Source organism: Pleurodeles waltl, chromosome 5 (assembly GCF_031143425.1).
Source record: "Pleurodeles waltl isolate 20211129_DDA chromosome 5, aPleWal1.hap1.20221129, whole genome shotgun sequence".
NCBI lineage: Eukaryota > Metazoa > Chordata > Amphibia > Caudata > Salamandridae > Pleurodeles > Pleurodeles waltl.
Genome location: NC_090444.1, coordinates 219451785 through 219473667, shown reverse-complemented (window position 1 = coordinate 219473667; position 21883 = coordinate 219451785). Strand labels below are relative to the sequence as shown.

General features: G+C 44.3%; 1 protein-coding gene across 1 annotated transcript in view; it reads right to left on the bottom strand.

Moving 5' to 3' along the window:
- Nucleotides 1-20616, bottom strand: part of RD3 (RD3 regulator of GUCY2D) — a 49203-nt gene extending 28587 nt beyond the window's left edge. The window contains exon 1 of the mRNA XM_069233936.1: nucleotides 20312-20616. The gene's annotated coding sequence lies outside the window, so the exon portion shown is untranslated. The remainder of the gene's footprint in view (nucleotides 1-20311) is intronic.
- Between the last annotated feature and the right edge of the window lie 1267 nt (nucleotides 20617-21883).

Sequence of the window (21883 nt, the reverse complement as noted above, 5' to 3'; positions counted from 1 at the left end):
TACGAGGGCAGGAGGGTGTAACAAACTGAGTTGTTGGTTGGGGGTGGGGGGTGGAAGCCTCACTCAGGCAACAACCACAAACCTTTTCAGGGTGAACATAAAAGTCACTAAATTAACCTGTGCTTAACCCTCAGATAGCTTAGCACAAAGCAGTCAGGCCTAATTTAGAAGCAATGTGTACAGTATTTTGCAGCACACAAACAGTAATCAAGTGAAAACACAACACAAGAAAAAATCACGAACCAATTTAGACTAATAAAATATATTTTAATTCATAAAATGATGCCAACAAATATCCAATCAGAAGAACCAGAGATATGCAATCTCAAAGTTTTAAGTATGTATAGCGCCTAAAAGCTCAAAGTGCTACTTGCGATCATCTGGTCTATGCAGGAGTGCATGCAGAAAGAGGAGCCAGGTTAGTTCCGTTGAAAAAGCTACATTCTCTTAATCTGGTTTTAAGAGTTACGTTCATGATGGAGGAGGCTGCGAGAAGCAGGGAGAGTGTCGAAGATGACTGTCGCTCGAGAAGAAGGCCTTGTGTTGCATTAGCTGTAGCGGGAAGTGCAGATCTCACGTTGCCGGTCGTCACCGGTGGTTGCTGTAGCGCGAAGTGTTGGGTTCACTGTTGCTTTGCATTGGCAGAAGATGTGGGTGGCAGAGTCTAGGCACGAACAAGCCCATTTGTGGTCGTGAAAAGTCCAAAGCTTAAAAATGTCACCTTTTCTTGTACAGGAGCGCACTTTGATGACAGCCAAGGGTCCATGACCTGGGAAGGTACCTCTTGGGGATCAGGGCCTGACTCTAGCAGAAGCCAGCAGGGCTCAGTCAGGCCCAGTTGTAGGTCCAGGTTCACTGCAGCAGGTCAGCTGGGAATTGCAGGGAGCCTCTGGAGCTTGTTGTTTCCCTGTAGCTCAGAAGAACAGGAGGTCAGCCAGCTGATACTTGGAGTCACTCAGGTAGCCCGGGATGAAGGGAGCCGGTCCAATCTTCCTTCTCAGAGATCAAGGCAAGTCTCAAGCAGTAAGAGAGTCCTATGGGGGACAAAGCAAGCCTCAAGCAGCAGGGCAGTCCTCTGGGGAACAAAGCAGGCCCCAAGCAGCAAGGCAGACCTCTGGGGGAACAAGCTAGTCTTTCCTCTTGTACTGCCTGCAAGTCCACCAGTGTTCTGATGAGTGGCTCTGTAGGTCCAATATTTATACCTGGTACCAGCCTTTTAAGTTGGTGATTTCCTATACTATCCCCACATCTGATTCTGGAAAGTTCTTCCCTTCCACTGTCAAGCTCCAAGAAGTCTAGGGTGACAAAGGATTGGTGTGACGTTCCTTTGTGTGTGCAGGAGGCGAAGCCCTTTAAAACAGCTATGTGGCTGGATACAGATACAGGATTCCCCCTCCTGTCCACACCTAATCCTCATTTGTATCACTGTCTGGAAGGAATACACAAACCTCAACAGCAGAGCTGTTCAAAGTCATGTGACCCAGGATACTGGCAGAAGGCACATGTGGTTACAACAAGAAAATGTCAACTTTCCAGAAGAGGCAAATTCAGAACTGTGGCTTAAAATCCGACTTTACCCTTAAAGAAGCTTTTGAATTATAATTCACTTAAGTGCACACAAAATATTTCTATCTTCTTCCAATCCACAATTATCACTTCACTTATTAAATGTAATAAAGTAACTCAGTGTTAGTCAATGGGAAAGACAGACCTTACAACAGTGAAAAATGACTTTAGAGGATTTTCTTACTGCCAGGACATGTAAAACTTAAACTCATATGTCCTACTTTTTTAATGCAACGCACCCATTCCTATAAGCCTTTAGTACCTCCCTTTTGGGGTAACATATGTATTAAAAGGGAAGCTTTAGGCCTGGCTAAAGTTTTATTTGGCAAGTCAAAATGGCAGTCTAAAACTTCACTACAGGCTGCAGTAGCAGGCCTGAGGCTTATTTTAAAAGTCTTCTTCATTGGGTGACACAATGAGTGCTGCAGGCCCATTAGTAGCATTTACTTTATAGGCCCTGGGTACGTGTAGTACCATTTATTTGGGACTTACTCGTAAACAAAATTTGTCAATTAGGTGTAGTCTAATGTTACCATGTTTGTTTTAGGGAAAGAGCACAAGCACTTTATCACTGCTTAGCAAGGAAAAGTACAGAGGCCTAAAGACAGCAGAAATTGATTCAGCAACAGAAGGCAAAAATCTGGTGGAGACCCTGCAAAAAGGGTCATGTCCAACAGGGGTCCCTTCATGACCACCAGGACTATGAGCTGGTGCACAAGAAGGCATCTACAATGATTGCTTTCTATGCTATTTGTAATTGCCCAGCTTCCTAATTTTGGAAAGAAACCACTGTTTCTAATAAGCTAAATGCTTCTTCACATAAGCAGAAAAACAAATGTATGCAAAGACTAATGCATATGTGTGCTAATAAAACATTTAGTCACAAGTAGAAAAACAACAGTGCAAGCCAAAGAACAAAATCATTGAAAAGAACAAGCTGAAAAAGCAGCAGCCGCCGCCGCAGATCTCAAGGGGAGGGGCGGGCAGGGGGAAGCATGGGGTATGGGGAATAAAAAAACAATAAAAAATGTTTTTAAACGTACCCGTTCCTGACATAGACGCCGTGCTTCTCTCCTATTCGTCGGCTGTCCCAGCAATCCTGGTGCTGCTTTCATGCTAAACCTAGCATGAAATCCGCATCAGGATTGGTCTGAGCCGCTTGGACTACTGCTCATACACAACCCTGGGATCTGTGCAGTTTCTCTAGCCCGGCTGCTCAACACAGCCGGGTTGGAGAAACCTAAGTGCGCATGTGTGTTTGGCAGGTCTAAGATGGACTGCCAAACACACATGCGCACTTAGGTGCATTCTCTCCTCCTCCTCCTTCCCCTTCCCACTTCCCCTCCCATGGCCCAGAACCGCCCCTTCCTGAACACGCTGCTGGCTGAGCCAGCAGCTGAAAGATAAAACGATCATTAAACACCATTTTATCTTTCAGCTCCTGGCTAAGCCAGGAGGTTGGCGCATTGCGAAGGAGCCGTCCCTGTCAAAAAGGGATGGAAAACTGGGGCCGATAACATAAATTGTGAAACGTTGTGCACTTTTTTCCCAAAGCTAAACGCTACGGGACACCACTTTGCTTCTTCTTGAGATGTACTGTGTGGAGCATAATCTGCAGTGCTCCACTAGTCCTTTTAAAAACGGTCTATTTTTAACAAAATGGGTCCCTTTAATGTGCCAATTGTTAAAATGGTGGTACAGTTCGTTATATTGGTGTTTGCCTTTATTCGATGCCTTGTTTGGCATAGAAATACCCACCTGAATGCCAAATAAAGTCCCTTTGAGCAAATTATATATTAGAGAGCCATACTTAGCAAAAAGTTAATTCTTTAAAAAGGAACTTCCGGTGCAGCCGGAGCAGAAAGTATGCAACGTACCAAGTGCAAGTCATACTCAAAAAAGTGCACCATCCAGCTCAATTTATATAATCCTTCAGTATGTGTAATGAAAGACGTAGTAGCCCAATACATGAGCACGGCACCTTAATGATAACTTATCACCGCCTGCTCGGTAGGCGCACTACTGCAGACTGTTTTAGGCTTATTTCAGACACCTTTCTACTGCTTCCTCTGAAGTAACATCCTGCAGGCCCAGTTCATTCTATTTAGCAATTGTAGAAAATTGATGGCCTATTCACTTCATTTCAGTAACCCTGCTCTTGGCTGGAGAAGGTAATGATTTGTGGTATTTTCAAGTTAGTGCTGGTTTTGCGGCTGAAACATCAAATAACTCAAGTGGATTTCCATTAGTGCGTTTTAGAGAACTAGAATAAAAAACCCACTTGAAGATTATTCTAGAGGCACAGAAACAGCGCATAAAGCGAGTGCGATGAAAAGAAAAAACGCAAATAGAGCGTAAAACGTATTACTTAATACTATATCGGGATGTCCTTTAATGGGGGAGAGACCGGCCTCTGAAAAACCGGAAGGCAGGCACGATTAATCCCCAGTTGTCGGGGGAATCTAGTTTCCACCTCACAGTACCACCAAATATAAAGCTTTAAAGATCTCTATTAAATGTGGTTTTTATTTGTATAGTTGTTACAGATGGTTGCTTGCATCATCAAAATAGCAAATAAACCCATAAAAAATGTCATTCACCTAAAACGTATTCATATTTAAGAATGTCTGTTCAGTGTTGGACAGCTCTGTTCAAAACACGTACAATTATTCACCCACATGGCATGACTCCCAGTAGTAAATGACTCATTTTTACTTCAACTGGATAGAATTTAATGGTTTCCAATTACATCCCTAAACAACTATATGCCTGGGGAGTATCAGTGTGTAATGTAATATGAGATCCAGTACCCTTGCCAAAGCCAAGTCACTAGACACCCTAAATGGATTAGGAATGGATTAGGAATTGCATTATTCGATGATTGAATTCTATGAACCATTTTGATGTCGATGCAGCCTTTTCTGCGCAAAAAATACAGGAGGAGAAAACAGGCGGGTGAAGTTGGTTGAGCAGAATGGGACAGAACGGCACCCAGTTCCGTGGGCCAGCAGTACCTCAGTCTTTTCGCCATTCAATTGAAGGCAGTTGTGATGCATCAGCCTGCCATTCTAGTCATGGAGTTGCTGAGGCTAGACTGCCTGGTGGCAACATCTGTAGTCATGTAGATGATAATCGTTGTACCATCAGCATAGAATGTGATATTCAATCCATGCGATGTTGCCAATTCTGCTACTGGTGCATTCGATATTAAATGATGTAGGGCTCAAAGAAGACCCCGGGGCACGCCACTTTGTATGGTGCGTTCTTGTGATTGGTAAGATGCGCAGGTGATCGTTTGTCTCCTATCATTAAGAAAGGATTAAATCCAACTCAGGGTGATTCTTCCTACACCAAATTTGATGAGCCTGGACAGTACAACTGCATAGTGATGGCGTGTCAAACACCACAAAGGGGTCCAATAACAACAGGGCAGAAGTTCCTCCTTGGTCCCTGCCTCTCATGCCACCTTTCTCCACTAGCAAGCAGGGCTCTGTACCATGTGCTGGTATAAAGCTGGATTGGGAACTGTCCAGAAGACTGTTATTCTCAAGATATGCAGATGACTGCATAGTCACTGCCTTCCCCAGGATCTTGGCCTGCAAGGGAAGTGAAAAAGGTTTGAAGTTTGAAAGTAAAGTGGGGTCAGCAGTTGTTTTATTTTTAAAGGCAGTATAATCATCGCTTTCCTGCAGGAGCCAGGAACCATTGCCATGGCAAGCAATATGTTACATAATGTAGTATGTTAAACTGAGGGTCCCTGCTATAATATAGTAGGTCAGCCAGGGAAACTACACTACACAGCTGTTTCATTGACTGTATCGATATATCATTCAAATCAGAATGTTTTCTATATCAAGAGCAGGCAATAAGAATTCTTTGAACCAATGTTCAGATAATTGGATGTCTATATTTGTTTTTATATTAGTATGGTGGTATTTTAGTATATGATGTATAGACATATTTTGTGTTAGATCATCAACCGTTCTTCGTTCCTTGAATCTTAGGTTGAGTCTGGTTTTCACTGAGTATGAATGAGCTATATATGTTTGTTGCTTGTCGGTGTGTGTGTGGTAGAACATCTGGATTGCACTATATTGTATTGTATTATATTGTACTGTATTGCTTTTAGGATTTTTGTATACTATTGTTCCTGACTTACTTGTTGTCGCAAATTGATATGCATATGGATATAATAAATATACTCAAGAAATATATGAATGATTCAAGTAAGTAAGCCTTAAATAACTAAACAAGCATACACATATGGAGTGCTGTTAGATCCATTATGAAGGAAATAAAATGTTATATATGAATATAGCATGAGAAACAATAATCATCTGACATATCATCAAATATATGCTCATTAGACATTAACTGTGGTTGTTTATATATATCCTTATAATATAATCTAAGAGTAGCTAAACTATTCTTATTTCTAATTGCATAATGTAGTAAGGCAGGGACATATCTAGAGAACTGAAGAATTTTTAGAGGGTACGGGTCTAATGGAAAGCCAGATTTAGTTGGGATAGTGAGTGTAAAGTTTGTTCCCCAGATAATAATGAAAAGAAGGTGATTGAGAAATGACATGTCTAACTGTAGGAAAATCACACTTACTGATATTTTTAGGGAAATCCTCATAAATGTTTTATAATTTTGTTCTTGAAAAAATGCCAGCTCCTCCCAAAAGAACTGAAATGGCAAGATGGTGGTGTCATTAGTTTTTGGATGGAATAAACTATGAACTATGAAACATAGCTCCTGAGCAGAGTTTTGCAATTCCTTTATTTTGGATGCAAAGAATTCTACTTTCACTTTTTATGAGACCTTTCTACAACCTAATAGCTGATCTATACTTAGGTTTAGGATGCGAGCCAGAGGCTAAGAGCTAGAGAACCAGGGCGCTAAATCCCTGGAACTAGGGGACGTTTTACGGTGCTTGGGATCTATGGTATCCAAAGAAGAAGAAATCCAGGTCTTAAAATTAGTTGCCAAAGCGTCCACATATTCATCATTCTTCAAATAAATGCGATGAAAGGGTCACCAAAGCTTTCCTGGTTGACTTTAGCCAAAGAGCAGAATTTGATAAAGTTGACTTGGGCGTTGTTACGATCCTGCAGTGAAGCAACTACATTAAAGAAGTCTCCTGCATGATCTGACCATAGCAAAGGGAGCTGAGCCCTTATAACAATTAAGTCATTGCTGGCACTGTCGGGTCAGGTGTGTGGCAGTCTGTTTGGCTAGTTGTGAAAGTCTAAATGCCGTCATTGAGTAATTTAGACTGACAGTTTCTGAGTTATCCAAGTCCTCAAACAATCTAAATCTCCTAAAATTATAACGTTAGAAGCCTAAATAACATATTGGTCAAAACCTATGGTAGTGCTTGAATAAAAGTAGCTCATGGCCAGGGTGCAATACATAAGCACACTGGATGTAGAAGTGGTTGAATTAGGCTTTAGAGTAAAAAAAAGACCCTCATCATGAGGTATGTCCGAGACTAAGACTGTTCAAGGAAAAGAGGTTCAAGGAAATGAGGTAATTGTTATATATCTTCTAGGACTGTCAGTGAGATCACAGTAGTTAGCAGGGATTGCAATCCGCCATATCAGGTCCAGAGGAGTCCCGTGGCCATGTTTTCATTTGATAAAATACATCTGGCTTGTTGTCGCAATTAAAACCAAATAGTTAAATGTAATATTTAGGACAACACCTAATAATAATAATGTATATCACAGAAGTAGATATCAGTGGATGACTCCTAAGGCTTTGGGGTACAGGTTTGACGGACTGTGTAATAATAAGCTTGGATGGGTGGCCTAAAAATGTGGAACATGCAGGTTTTGCACACAACTGTGCAGCATGAGCCTAAATCGAAAGAGGTTCTGAAGAGGGCTCCTGGAGCTGGGCACGGTCCAGGCACAGATGGGCTTGCTTTTGGTGTGCCTTTGGTGCTCCCGCAACAACAACAAGGTGATGGATGGAATGCTTGAATTAATCTCAGCCACTGGCAATCGCTAGGGCTGCATCCCGTGGCTTGGCTCTGTGCTGGTGACTGTCCCTGTGGCTATCTAGCTACCAATATCCTGGGATGAAGCCTCAGTGTGCTGCATCATCTCTGGTAAAAAAAGGGAAGGAGTGGAATAAAAACCTGACTAGAGCCCAACTACTTCAACCTCGCCAGGAAGACTCCCACTCCTGCAAGATGTACTGGGAACAGACAAAAACTTAATTAAAAAATGGGAAAGAACAACTCATAAAATGAATATCTTTTCCAAGTTTCTTGGTGACCCCTTGAAAAAAATTACTATACTCTAACACACAGGTTCCCACAAATTCATCCCTTCATGGGTCACAGTGTGATGTAATTCTTGTTTTGTGAGTGTAACTTGTGCCAGCCAAATCTCAGTGGAATATTGCAAAGCAAAATCCAACTTGGAGGAATTTCCAAACTGTTAGCCAAAACTGCCTCCAAAAACTGAGACATGACTTTATTTGTGACACCAAAACCAAACCTGCCCTCCAAGACAGCATAGGCATGCCTGAGCTTGCTGTGAAGTCAACAGGCAGGCCTTTGACATAGCACTACTGATAGTTTTGATAGGAAGACCTTCTCAGTTAAAGGACCTGATCAGAAGGTGCATTTGTTAATAAGGTTAGTAAGGTTAATCGTTAACATATCTGCCCCCACTTTCTGCCTTTTTTCTAGGAAAAGATTTACATTTTAGAGCAATGATTGATCTCTTTCAGGAATAAAATATGAAATCATCAAACTCGAATATGTCAAAGAGATATTCAAAACTCATCTCCAGATTTAAGCAAAACTACCGATCTGGTAGATAACTCAAGTGAATCCCTTCCACGCTTTCTAGTTATGAACATAGAGTTTCAATTTAGTTTGACTTACATGGGAGAAACCTGCTGAAGGCGGATAGCCTGCTTGGTTATACACTATGTCACAAAGACATCTTTCTCAAAAGTGAATAGTAAGGCCAGACTTTATAAATCAATACATAAACAATGCATGTAATCAAACACAGCCAATAGTGTTTCTACAATTGCCAATAATTATGATTTACACTTCCTAAAGTCAACCTTTAGTGCTATCTTCATGTTAGGACAGGCCTGCAGTAGCACATATGTAGTTAATATGAAGGGAAATGGCATTTGGCAGAGAGAATCATATGCCTAGCTTATGTATAGGGCACAGCAAAAGTCAACACCTAAGGGCCCAGAAAGCAAAGAAGCTGAGGGTTCATCAGGTTAGGTGAGTTTTCCTAAACCTAGTTATGAACTTTGAAGCCAGGAGGCCTTCTAAATTTTGGACTATAGCCCGCAAATCTGGAATCCATCTGGCTGCAACTATGACAATGTTTTCCACCTGTAAGTCAGCCTGACACCATGGATAGGACAACCTGGTTTGTGGGGAGGCTTAGTCGTTCCGAACCAAAAGGTTCAAGCCAGTGATACCAGTGGAAAAATCTGTTATACTCTGGCTAAAGATACATATCACAACCCGAACAATAAGACAAAGAATCACCCAACCCTGTCTTGGCAATTGAACTAGTGATCTGCATCTCTAGGAGGCATGGAAAGACAATATCCTGCTCAATTGAGGACCCATACTTGTCTTATGCACAAGCTGCCTCATGGCAGGTCCCCATGGTGAGCCTTAGAGAATGAATAGGCGTACCAGACTTTGAAGAATTCCTACACATGCCGCAGTGCTTAATTTGTAAATAAAAATGTGCCAGTGCCCAAAGCACTCCTTTGAAACACGTAGCTGCTGCAATTATATGTGCGAGCACAGAATACTGTGGCAGCTTCATCCTAAAGCCATCAAGGGCTTCTTTAATCAATTTCCAGCCACTCCCTGCCCCTTCAGCTCACTCTGTCAGCTTTCTGCTTTCTCCCTTTGTGGCGCATTTTAGTTTTTCTCTTCCTCGTCTTTCCCATATGTGTCTTTTGTTCGTAGTAAATGCCTGATGCAAAAAAATAAGTGCCTGCCTTCAAACATAGGTGCCCCCCCACCGGAAACCACGGGTTCGAATTATGCACTAACATGCAGATTAATTTGAATGTATTTTTTGCCTTCTCTATAGGGGGGACCAAAATAACAGAAGTCCCCTTCTTTTGTTACTTGGTTATTTAAGGCCTTCTCTAGAGGAGTAACCAAAATAACGAAAGTCCCCTTCTTTTGGTACTTGGGTATTCTGTTTGACACCCGTGGGACTTGGGGAGGCAGATTGCCCAACGAGTACTCAATATGGGGGCCACCTCTGATGCCCTATTTAGAATTGCTAATTGGCTTGGTTGCAAACCTATTATGGAATTAGTTCAAGAGAACAGAAGTAAATGTTTCTCGCTTGGGTTGTATGGTCCTGGGGTGTGGGGCTGCGTATCACTGGGCCGAGTGCAGGCTGCTGAGAAGAAATTTTTCTGTTGATTGCTAGCCTAACCACAAAGTACTGCAAGTTTTATTCTTCATTTAGAATTAGGTATGGACTATATTGAGGATTTTGTGGCTATGGCTCCTTTGTTGCTATCAATAAAAATATGGGTCACCCCAAAGGCTAATTTTCGTCGTTTTGTATTAGAAGACTGCCTAAACCTGGATAACTGGCATACCATCCCACGGCTGGCATATGCCAAAAGCCTTTTTCATAACCTCGATCTAAATGCACTTTTTAATTTTCCTGACAAGATCCGCCCCAGCTTAAAGAATGTGTTAAAAGGCGTTATTTGTCTCACACTGAAGAAGGGCGCGTCACAAGGGCCCTAAATATGGTTTCAGTGCTGAATTTTATGCAGCTTGATAATATTTCAGGGACAAACATGTGCGTGATATGGTTATCTAATCCCCAGCACAGGTTTTATATGACAAGGCTGAGGCTTAACTTAATTCAATATTTGGTTGCCTTCCCAGTGGCTGACTCAAGAGAAACTATTTGCATTCAATGTCTCTGTGATAGTGTTTCAATTCAATCTACGATGCACTTTATGCTCTTCTGTAAATTGTATTCCGTGGTTCGAGGTTATTTTCTCCGGCCATTTTGAAACACATGCACCTTACGTCACTCATAAATGGCTTGAGGTATTTGCAATCTGCTGCCACACCCGAAGTTTGCCTTGGCATTGTGAATTTTATTAGGGCCACCTTAAAATCACGAAAGTTATATGGCTCCAGGGTCTGAATGTTTAGCCTGTTTTTAATTTTGCATATTTAAGGTAAATGTTTTAAGTAATTATATATAGGCCCTCATTACAACTTCGCCGGTCTTCTCAGAAGACCGCCGAGGCAGCGGGCGCCAGAATACTGCCAGTGCTGGCGGTATTTCTCCCTATTTGACTTTTCCGCTGGTTACAGTGTTACCGTCCACTGGCCCAGCGGAAAAGTCACATCACCATTGCTGCTGGTTCGTAATAGAGCCGGCGGCAATGCTGATGTGCAGCGGGTGCAGTAGCACCCATCGTGCATTTCACTGCCCGAAATTCGGGCAGTGTAATGCGCGATGGGGCTATGCCAGGGGGCCCCTACACTGCCCATGCCAAGTGCATGGGCAGTGCAGGGGCCCCCAGGGGCACCCCAAGTCCCCCTTACCGCCAGCCTTTCCATGGCAGTGGTTACCGCGGTGGCCAGGCTGGCGGTCGGAGACTCATAATCCCCAGGGCAGCGGTGCTTTTTCGGCACCCCCTATGACCTCCTTTTCCACTAATTTCCTCACTATCACTGTTCAACAGTGCCCCTCATCTCTCTATAGTCCCTCTCTGACATACATTTCATTTTTTTTAAAGCGCTACTCATAGTTCAGCCACAGGCAGTTTTGTAATCTGCATGGTACATGCTCTTTACAGCAGGCACTTTATCCCTTTGCGCTACTTTATGATGAGTTAAAACTGCCACTAGAAAAAATTCTGACCTCTTACCAGCAGTAGCATTATTCACCAGACTTATCCTGACATTTTTATTGTTGCCACAAACTGGTGTACGCAAAACGAAGTTCAAGCGCTTTTAAATCCATAAGGTATTTTTAAACACAGTGGCCCCCACCAAGGACAGCGTCAGGTGCAGCTGCACTGGTCGCCTGCCCTAAAGCCGGCGTTGGCAGGAAAACACATGCGCTCTTATAGAGCAGTGTTCCCCAACCCCCGGGCCGCGGACCGGTGCCGGTCCGTGGATCAATCGGCACCGGGCCGCCCGAGGAACTTCAACTTCATTTCACTGTGGCGGGCGGCCGAGGCGCAGAGCATTGCGCCCTCCCAAGCGGGCCACGGAAAAATTATCCAACATTTACCGGTCCGCGGCGATAAAAAGGTTGGACAACACTGTTATAGAGTACTTAAACAGTAAGAAAAAAGATGCATGTGAAAAGGGGGGTAGTCGAGGGATACAAATAATACATCCATGCTCCAGAGAAAAACACAAGAAAGGGAAGGAAAGATCACACACACTAACAAATAAGAAGCAAAAATGAGAGTGACAATGAAGTCAACCAATGGTAAGTAATAGACAAGTTCTATGCCCACTGTAAACTAACAATGCGTGTCACAATAGACATCACATATCCTGTCTAGTAGATGAGACCTAAAAATTGGAAATTAAACTGAAAGCACCTTGGGTGGACTTTAAGTGCATCCAGGCCTCTTTATTAATAAAGTGGTGTTTTCAACATAACCACAACTGTTTATCTAGATTTAAAATACTTTGGGACGTGTGAGACTTGCCTGGACCTTGGGGGGACGCCGTGGCTGCTGGACCAGGGGGGCGGAGCCAGCATTCGCAAGCGCGTATAGCACGTTGCTCTCTCCCGCTGCGCGGGACGTGTGAGACTTGCCTGGACCATGGGGGACGCCATGGCTATTGGACCAGGGGGCGGAGCCAGCCCTCGCAAGTGCGTATAGTGCGTTGCTCTCTCCTGCTGCGCGGGCCGCGCGCAGGCCGCACCCGGGCGGGCCCGTCATCGACCCTCAGAGGCTGGGCTGGGCCACCCCCCTTTCATCTTTCTGTGGATGGTGAGTCTATGATTATTATTCAATATTGCCAGCGCCTGGAGATCTATTGTGGGAGAGACTGTGTTTCAAATTGTGTTTTTTTTTTTAGCTGTGACTTTTGTTGCCCTATTTTAGTGAGGTGCCACTATTTGCAAAATGGGCAGGAAAAAGGGTCAGTTAACTGGAGCTATGAGTGGTGGTGGTAGGCAGGGTAGTGTAAACACCACACTGGACACCTTCCTCGCTAGAGCTGTTGGGGTTGTGACTAAGGAAATTGATCTGGCGGAGAGGAGGCTATCCATGGAGATGGAGGACTGGTGTCATATCCCAGTAGTTAGTGATCCCCCTGAGGGCTTGGATGAGGAGGCGGCCTATCTTGGGGGAAACTAATGTGTTGCTGCTGAGCACGTCCATGTTGAGACAACAAAGGATTCTGGTGGTCCAGGGCCTTCAAGAAGAAGTAAAAGGCTCTTGTTGTCCTCTCCTCCGGCTTGCCTCTTGGACAAGTGCAGGCCTCCCCGAGGAAGAAAAAGGTACTAAAGAAAACGGTGCCCAAAACGAAAACATCTCTTCTGGAAATCCCTAAGGGGATGAACAGTGGCCCTGAACTTTGCCAGCCTATGGGTTGTGATGTAACCAATCTATTGTTAAAATTTAAGGAAAGGATTGAGGGTATTTTGTACCCTGTTGTGGCGAAATTATTGGCTACAGAAAAAGCAGTTTCTTGGCTATGTGAGCAAGGAAGCCAAGGGAGCCAATGTACGGATGGATGTGTGGCCCCGAGCTTTCTGTCCCAACCAAGTGAGGAGGCGATCTTGCAGGAGGAAGCTGCTGGGACCTTGGGGCATTTGGGGAAAATGCCACAGCAATTGGATAATCCTACAAATTTTGGGGCCCAAGGTGCTTGTGCTGAGAATGCGCCGGATTCACCTACTGCCCTACCAATGGGCGGGGGCGTAAATAGATCTAACAGTAGCAGGCAACCTGATTATTAATCTGTGGCAGTTGGGGGGATCTGCCAACAGTTGGATGGGAAGTATAATCAGAACCTGCTGAAGAAAAGGTCTTTGTTGGTCTGTTTGGAGCTCCCCCCGGCTTGTGCCCCTTATGTGGTGGTGTTGACAAATGTCCCTGCTCTGGCCCCTGGGGTTAATGAATCTACGGCCCAATTAATAAATAAGACTGGCTATTGGCTGAGCAAAAATTGCGATTTTTCGTGTAAGGATCTCCAGGACATTTTGTTTGCTAGAAGAATTGATTGGGTCGGGCCCAAAAAAAAGGAGGGGTATGAAGATTGTATTATTATAAATGTTAGATATCCTGGCCTGGCACAACGGCTTCTCTCTACTCACAGCCCTGCTTTTCCAACAGTAGGAACAATTGGTATGGCCCCCCCTGGGTTATTTTTATAATCATATGCCACTGGGTGCTGAGTTTTCCCTTGAACTTGGCAGGAATCCCCCCCAGGTCAGAATGCACTGCGGATATCCAGCAGAAGAGCTGATAACAATAGAAATCTAGACTTGGAAGGGGTGGACTGACAACGCACCAAGACTCTGATCGCGTGGGAGGGGGTGATTCCGCAGTGCGGTCTTATTTCATGGAATATTGCGGGGTATGATGCCAAGCTATCTGACCAGGCTTGGGTTAGGTGTCTGGCTAATTACGGTATTATTATGCTCCAGGAAACTTGGTCGGATGGGTTGGCTGCGTGGGATGGGTATGATAGATTTGCAGTCCCGGCTGCGCAGTCCCTTGGAGGCCGCTCGAAAGGTGGCCTGGTTACCCTAATCCGCTTTTCTAAGATAGTGGGTGCATTCCAAATTAATTGTAACCACGAGGGTATGTTGCCTGTATGAGTAATTTTTCCTAACAATTTTAATGTTCTGTTGGTCAATTTTTACAATGCTGTTTGGGATGTGGGGTGTCAAATTGGGGCCCTCTTCTCCGTTCTTCAGGTGTTGAAGTGTAGAATGGAGGAGGTGGGGCTGGAATTCTGTGCCATTGTGTCAGGAGATTTTAATGCAAAGTTGGGATATCTTAGTACAGTGGTAAATCCCTTTGAGTGTGACTGTGAGGATTACTCAGCAGATGGTGTTCAGAATTCTAGAGGGAGGGTTCTGATTAAGGAACTTAGGAAGATGGGCCTTCTGAATTTCTGTGACATGGAAGTAGTAGTTACTTATCAACTCCCAACTTATGTGGATAGAGGGTCTGGCACCACAATTGATTATATTTTCGTGTCTCCACTACTGAAAGATCTGATGATTGGAGGAGAGGTGTTAGGGGAGTGCATTAGTGATCATAATCCCCTTACAGTTTGCTTTAAACTCCCAGGGGCTTTATGTAAATCAGGACGGGGTGGGCCCGCATCAGTGGAGATAAGAGATCAGGGCAGGTGACTTGGTTGCAAACAGGTAGATCCCCAACAAGTTGTAGAAAGGGTGGTGGGGGACAACCTACATTTGTTCACGGAAATACTTTTGATAGAGACTCCTAGTCCGAAGGAAGTTATGGATGCAATAACTGTAGTAAACATAGCAGTTCGAGATTGTTTATTTTCAATAGGCACCCGCCCCAGTAAGCGCAGATGTGGGTGGTTTGATAAGGCCTGTTATGATGCTAGGGCAAACATGAATACGGCCCTCAAGAAATATCCCAGAGATAGGGTTCTTGTGAAAGAAGCAAGGATTAAGTACAAAAGGGCTTTGAGGGAGAGTAAGATAAAACATAAAGAAAAAGCTTGGGAAGAGTTGGAGCATGCCACAGTCCTGAAGGATCCTGGTTTGTTCTGGAAGGTGGTAAATAGAGGTTTTTTTGTAACAGAAACATCTGAGGGCCTGGGCTGCTACACTGCCCCGGAGGCCTGGGTAAACTATTTTTGTAGAATTTTTGAGGGAATCCCCCTAAGAAATAACCGGGATAATGAGTATGATATGGCTCTCAATCTAGCGATCAGGTTTTCACTCCAGGAGGTTATTGATGCACTCCAGGGTAGTGCTAGTAATAAAGCCCCGGGCCCGGATTCGATCCCTAAGGATTTGTATAAATCCTGTCCCCAGCTATGGGCACCTATTCTTTTAAATGTTCTTAATGCGGCAGTTACTGTGGGTATTCCTGCCTCCGGGAGATTGGCCTGTATTATCCCAGTATTCAAAAAGGGTGATCGGTATGATCCTAAGTCTTATCGCCCCATTTCCCTCCTTGATTCTTCTGCGAAGATTCTAGGACGGATCCTCTTAAGGCGTATTGAGGCCTGGATGACAGAAAATGGCATTCTAAGCCGGGACCAGTACGGATTTAGGGAAGGTCTTGGCACGCGAGAATCTATTGATGATGATTGGGAAATATGCGCAAGCTAGGAAGGGCACCCTCTACCTTGCTTTTATGGACCTTAGCTGTGCTTTTGACAAGGTAAATCGGTCTATACTGTGGGAGAGGCTAAATCAGTTAGGGATGGATCCTAATATTATAGAGTTGCTCCGGCATCTCCACACAGGAACGGCTGCAAATGTGAGGGTGGGGATAAATGGGGAATGCTCAGAGGCTTTTAAGCTCACAAGGGGCGTTCGCCAGGGGTGTGTTTTGGCTCCCACTCTGTTCCTTTTATATACAAATGGATTGTCGGATTTCCTGATGGAACACTGCAGGGATGTCCCTAAGGTGAATGGTATTAATTTCCCTGTGTTGACGTATGCAAACGATGCGGTCCTTATGGCCTGCACTATGAATGACTTCCGTGAAGTAGTTAGAGCTTATGCCTCATTCATGTCAGTTTTGGGCCTAGAGATTAATTATAAGAAATCACACTTTATTGTATGTGGTAGACCCTTGAGTAGGGTGGGGGAGCTAAGGATTGAAGATCAAATTATTAGCAGGGTTCGTGAATTCCCTTATTTAGGGGTCATTTTTGATGATAAAGGTTCTTGGAAACCCTGTATTGCCAGAAGGGGTATGCTTTTCCATGCCACAGTTGGTGCTACATTTGATTTTGCTGTAAGAGTAGGAAGTAAACCTATTAAGCCTTTGCTTCAAATCTACAGGCGGAAATGTCTCCCTGTCCTGTTGTATGGTGCAGCACTTTGGGGGTATATGAATACCCGAGCCCCTATTGTAGAAGAAAATTGTTGCTACTGGGAGTTGGCCAAAACACTTCTGGGTTTTGCCTTCATTTGGAACTAGATCTCGAGTTTGTACATTACACTATTCAGTTGGCTCCCCTCTTGTTATGGATCTCTATTTGGAGTAATGAACATGCCACTTTTAATAGGGAGATTTTAAGGGATTGTTTGGCCTGTGACAATGTAAAGAATATTCCCTGGCTGACGTATATAAGAAAGACGGCCCATGATTTGGGGCGGCCTGACTTGTTTGATACTCCTGAGTGACTGGCTAGGCGTGATAAAACTTGGGTTAAGGATAATTTTTTGAGAATTCAAGGGGCCAAAAGAGAGGGGGAGGTCTTAGGGAAAAAATCAGTCAGGGATTTTATTATGTTAAAGATGGGGGCGGGCCCTGAGCGTTATCTTTTAGAGATAAATGATGTGAGGGAAAGGACTCTCATTACTCAATTTCATTTGGGGATCATTAGAAGTAATCTATGTTTCCCGTTAGGCCAGTATGGTGAAAAATCTATTAGACCTTGCCCCTGTGATGGGGTGTCCCTGCAGACCTTGTCCCATTTTACATTATTTTGTGTTTTTTATTACCTTTGTTGAGGCCCAAGTGTTTTGTGCAATATTGCCCTGCTTTTATGTGGCTGCAAATGGCTTCAGATGCATTGGTGTGGAGGGGGTTGGGATCATTCTTGAGGGGAGCTATTACTTGGCGTAGCAATGTAGAGTTTTTTTAAAGAAATTCCTTTATTTTAATTTTTAATAATGAGGTTTTATCTGTTTTTATTTGATGGATTTTTTTTTATATACTGTTGTATTGCTATTTTGGCTTATGTATTGTAGTTTACTTGTTTTAATGGTTGAATTATTTCATTCCGAATAAAGTCTTTCTTTCTTTTTCTTTGGGAATAAAGTACATGTTCTCTTGCTGTGCAACATTGAGTGAAATAATAGTAACTGAGCCCCTGCATGGATTAAAGAGGTGCATATGTCTGTGCACAAGGATGTTATTAGCGGGGTGAAGGATGGAACAGCAGTGAATGTACAAAATGTTGCGTAGACAAAGCACATTTGAGAACCAGGACTAATCCATAATAACCAAAAACGTGATCACTCCAATCCTCTTAGCCTTAAACAGGATTACAACCACTCTAGAAAATGTGTCTCTGTGCTTTGCAGTGCAATGGGCCTGCTTCTGTTGGACTTTAATTTCATCATTTGCTAAATCCCATTACCAGACGTTTCTCAGTTCCTGGAAGGCGGGGGCGTGTCCCTTGTATCAGGAAACTGCCTGGTCATGACAGGGCCTCTTCAGGACCTCTTCACCACGAGGGCCTGGTGACATCAAGCATAAGTGCTGGGCTCCCCTTTGCAAAGACAGAGACACAGTGACCTGTCTAATGAGAACAGATGAAATGGAGCGCACACTGGCTGTGTAGCACCTCTGCTTAGCAGCTCTTGTTCACGTAGCAATGAGAAAGAAACCTCAGGAGCAGAGCCACGAAGACATGTAAGAGAACGTAGAAGCATGTTTCTGTAGTACTCTTTTCATTACTCTTACGTGCCTCTCTGAATTGACCATAAAAAATCTAAAATCGAAAACATTGGCAATATTTGAGTCATATTTAAATGCCATTGGTACTAATACAAAGGATTGTGCCCACTTTGCACTTTTACTAATAGAAAGTTAAATGTTTCAGGTCTAGTTCACGAAGTAGTGCAATAGTACGTTGTATTACTTCCCCTCTTATAAATGCTTTTGTGAATCGGCCCCATGGTGTGTCTGGTGGCACATGTAGATGGTTGCAGTCAGCGTTGGGAGCCAGGGACTATTTCAGGCCACCCATGACTATAATCATGGTGTGAGCAGCTAGTAATATTTTCTTTTTAAGGTATACTGACCTATTAAACACTGTTATTGGACTCATCTCCTAATTAGCATGACAGCACCACCAAGTGTGGGCGCTAACAATTACGTGCCAGTGCTGAGCACCGGAAACCATCACCTCAAGTTAAGCACTTTGCAGCGTCTGTGGTTATAGGTCAGTGGTTAATTTGTCAATAAAAACATGCCGGCGCCCACAGCTCGCCTCTGAAACATGCAGCTGTTGCATTTAAATGTGTGCGCAAGGAAAACTGAAACAGCGTAATCTTAAACCCACCTCTTTAATCCATTTACAAACACTCCCTGCCCCTTCAGCTCACTCTTGCCACTTTCTCCCTTGTGACGCTTTTTCTTTTTTCTCTTCCTACGTCTTTACCATATGTGTCCTTTCTGCGCAGTAAATGCTTGAGGAAGAAAAATAAGTGCCGGCCCTCGAAAATAAGTGCTGGTGCCCACCACCGGAAACCACCGGCTCAAATTAAACATTGTTATAGCTGAAGGCTGCAGACATGCTTGTGGACCGAAGACATATGCAAACCAGTATCAATGAAAGAGGTGTAGGAAGGGCCCTACAGATCTAGATAACTTGCAATGATGACCTCGAGATGTTGACAGAACCCAAGTTTCAAAGGTTGCCGCAGAACAAGTGGCAGATGTGTGATGTTTAGGTTCCGGGTGCATAATCCAGATAATGAATTAATATACAGAGGTGAGAACGAGGTATCAGGTTCTACGACAAAAGCGTGCATTTTCAATTACCCTGCATCAGCAGCGCTATTTCTTGAACATCCCTGTGACTGAATTTGCTGTAAATTAGACTCTATTCTTGTAGATAAATATGTTTTGATATCGTGGTCACTTACGGTTGTACGTAGTGTGACATGGGATGGACATCCTCTGTGCAGCAGAGATGCTGTGCACATTGCACAAGCTGTTGGAAAAGTAAGTTTCTAAATTGAGCATTGAATGCCCGTTTGTGTTTGTACAGCTCTAAAGACATTCCTACAGCTGCTTCCACAGTGCTGCAAGCCCATCTCTCCCACTGGCTTAAGTTTTTTCTGTTTCCCGTCAGATATTATTTTAAAAATCCTTCCTCGGTACTTTCAAATTGGTGTATAACACGCTGGACATGTCCGAATGCACCGACAGACATAACACTTCCTATTCAATGTGTAGTAAATAGACTCCGCATATTGCAACTGCACTGTGCCTTGCGAGTGCCTTCCCCTGAATTTAGGAGAACAAAGGGAGAAATGCGGGCATTCCACTCAACCACTTAAAAGAATTTGAACTGAATTCAGTTGCTGGAAAACAGAATTATTGGATATCTAAAAGTGCAATGAATTTCAGATGCAGCTGGTTGTCAGTGCCCAAAAGCATTTTTTTTACTGGTAGAATTTCTCCTTTTGTGTTGGATGAATATATAGTCTAACGACCGAACACGCACACGCCTTAAATAGGTCCACTAGTGACCATTTGCAAACAGCAACATTTCTAGGTAACTTTTAGCTCTTTTTGTTACCGCAGAATAGCTGCCAAAACTGCTAAAACTCAAAATCTGGTGAGAAAAAGCGCAGGCAAAAACACGGGGACATGTGAACTAGAATCCCGGCACGATACTCCATCCATATACCAAAGTATCTAGAACAGCCGCCTAGACACGATTACTGTCAAAACTAGGAGCAAAGTTTTCGTTCTGCGTTTTGAAAAGAACGAGAAGCGCGCGGAGCATCGCAGGCGGTAATAAATGACTTACTGGTGTCCTGGAGCAGCTCCCCGTCACCTGGGCAGTGCAGACACCCCCCGCTGCAGTGAGGGAGGCTGTTCCTGGGGCAGAGGCTGGCTTCGCGAGCCGGCGCACCTGCCTCCGCCGGACAGACGTGTGCTCCTCCGCCTGCGGGGCACAGAGCTGGGCTTGCGCGGCGCTCCGGTGAGCAGGACCCTGAAGAGCAGCGCACTTGTTGCCTCTCCTCCTCCCCGCGGGCCTCCAGTCAGCGGAGGCAGGGCGAGGCTGAATCTAGTGCTCTGGTGAAGCCCCAGCTCTCCTCCTCCCGGCGCACGGTTCGCAGTTACCATAGAGACCCATCTAAGCCTATTTGGCCACAATAAGTATTATCTGTGGGGAGAGCATGTTCCACGCGCCGCTCAGCGTGAAGAGAAGACGGGGCGGGATAACAAGAAGGCACATGGCGCCTAATCAGGACCGCGCTCCCAGGGCAGGGGAGGCGAAGCTGGCAGGGCAAAGCGTCCCACGGGCACGCAAAGTTATTTACAACACGAACAATCATTCTCCAGCTGGTACCAAGCGCGCTTCTGGAGTTTAAATCTCAAGCATTTGTCATTTAAAAAAATAAATAAAGTGGGTCAACTGATTCTAACCGCTAAAAATTACCAGCTATTACTATCGTTTTACTTAATGGTGTATTCAATGATGCTCAATTTACTGTCCCCCGAGCAAGGGGTTCTGAATTGGGATTGACGTGTCTGTACTCGTGTTGTGCAGATTAAAACAGATGAAAGCTGCGAGTGTAATTTTTCGAGCCATTTTGTGAAGGTCTGCTTGTCCTATACTTTGATACTCAAGCTTCCTCAATTTGTGATGTATTGACACGTCAGATCCTGCTGAGGCAACGCAGTGCATGAAATGGCATATTTTCTTTTCATTCGTGTACCGTAAAGTGACATTTTTCAAAGCATGGTTGATGTTTTACCTATATGATAATACCTTATCTGGAGTGCGCGAGATCATTGCAAACACAAGAAACTACCAAGTAACCTGGGGACTGTCACTGTCATGCACTACTGTTACTCACACCCTAGTCACCAGTAAGGGACTGTGGGAAAACCCTCTACGCTGGGATCACCAAACGACTCACTAAAAGACTACAAACCACCATGACCTCAGCAGCCAGACACATCCTCAACCCAGTGGTGTAACAAAGGCCCCCGCAGACCCCTGCCCCGGTACAGGGGGGCTCGAGCTTCAGGGGGCCCCCTCAGCACAGTACCTGTGCCTGAAAGCTCCTGAGTAAGTTTGGAGGGGGGCCCTCCATGTACTTTGCAGGGGGGTCTCATCAAGTTTTGTTACACCACTGCCTCAACCTCCCACACAGAACTCACATCATACCACCCCTCAGGGAACTACACTGGCTCCCGATACACAAAAGTGTTCAATTCAAACTCCTCCCACACAAATTCAGGCACTACACAAACTCCTCCCACACAAATTCAGGCACTACACAACTAAGGCCCACCTACATGAACAGTCACATCTCTCTCCTTCAACCACCTAGACACCTAAGGACTCCTGCTTGCACAGATCTCACAC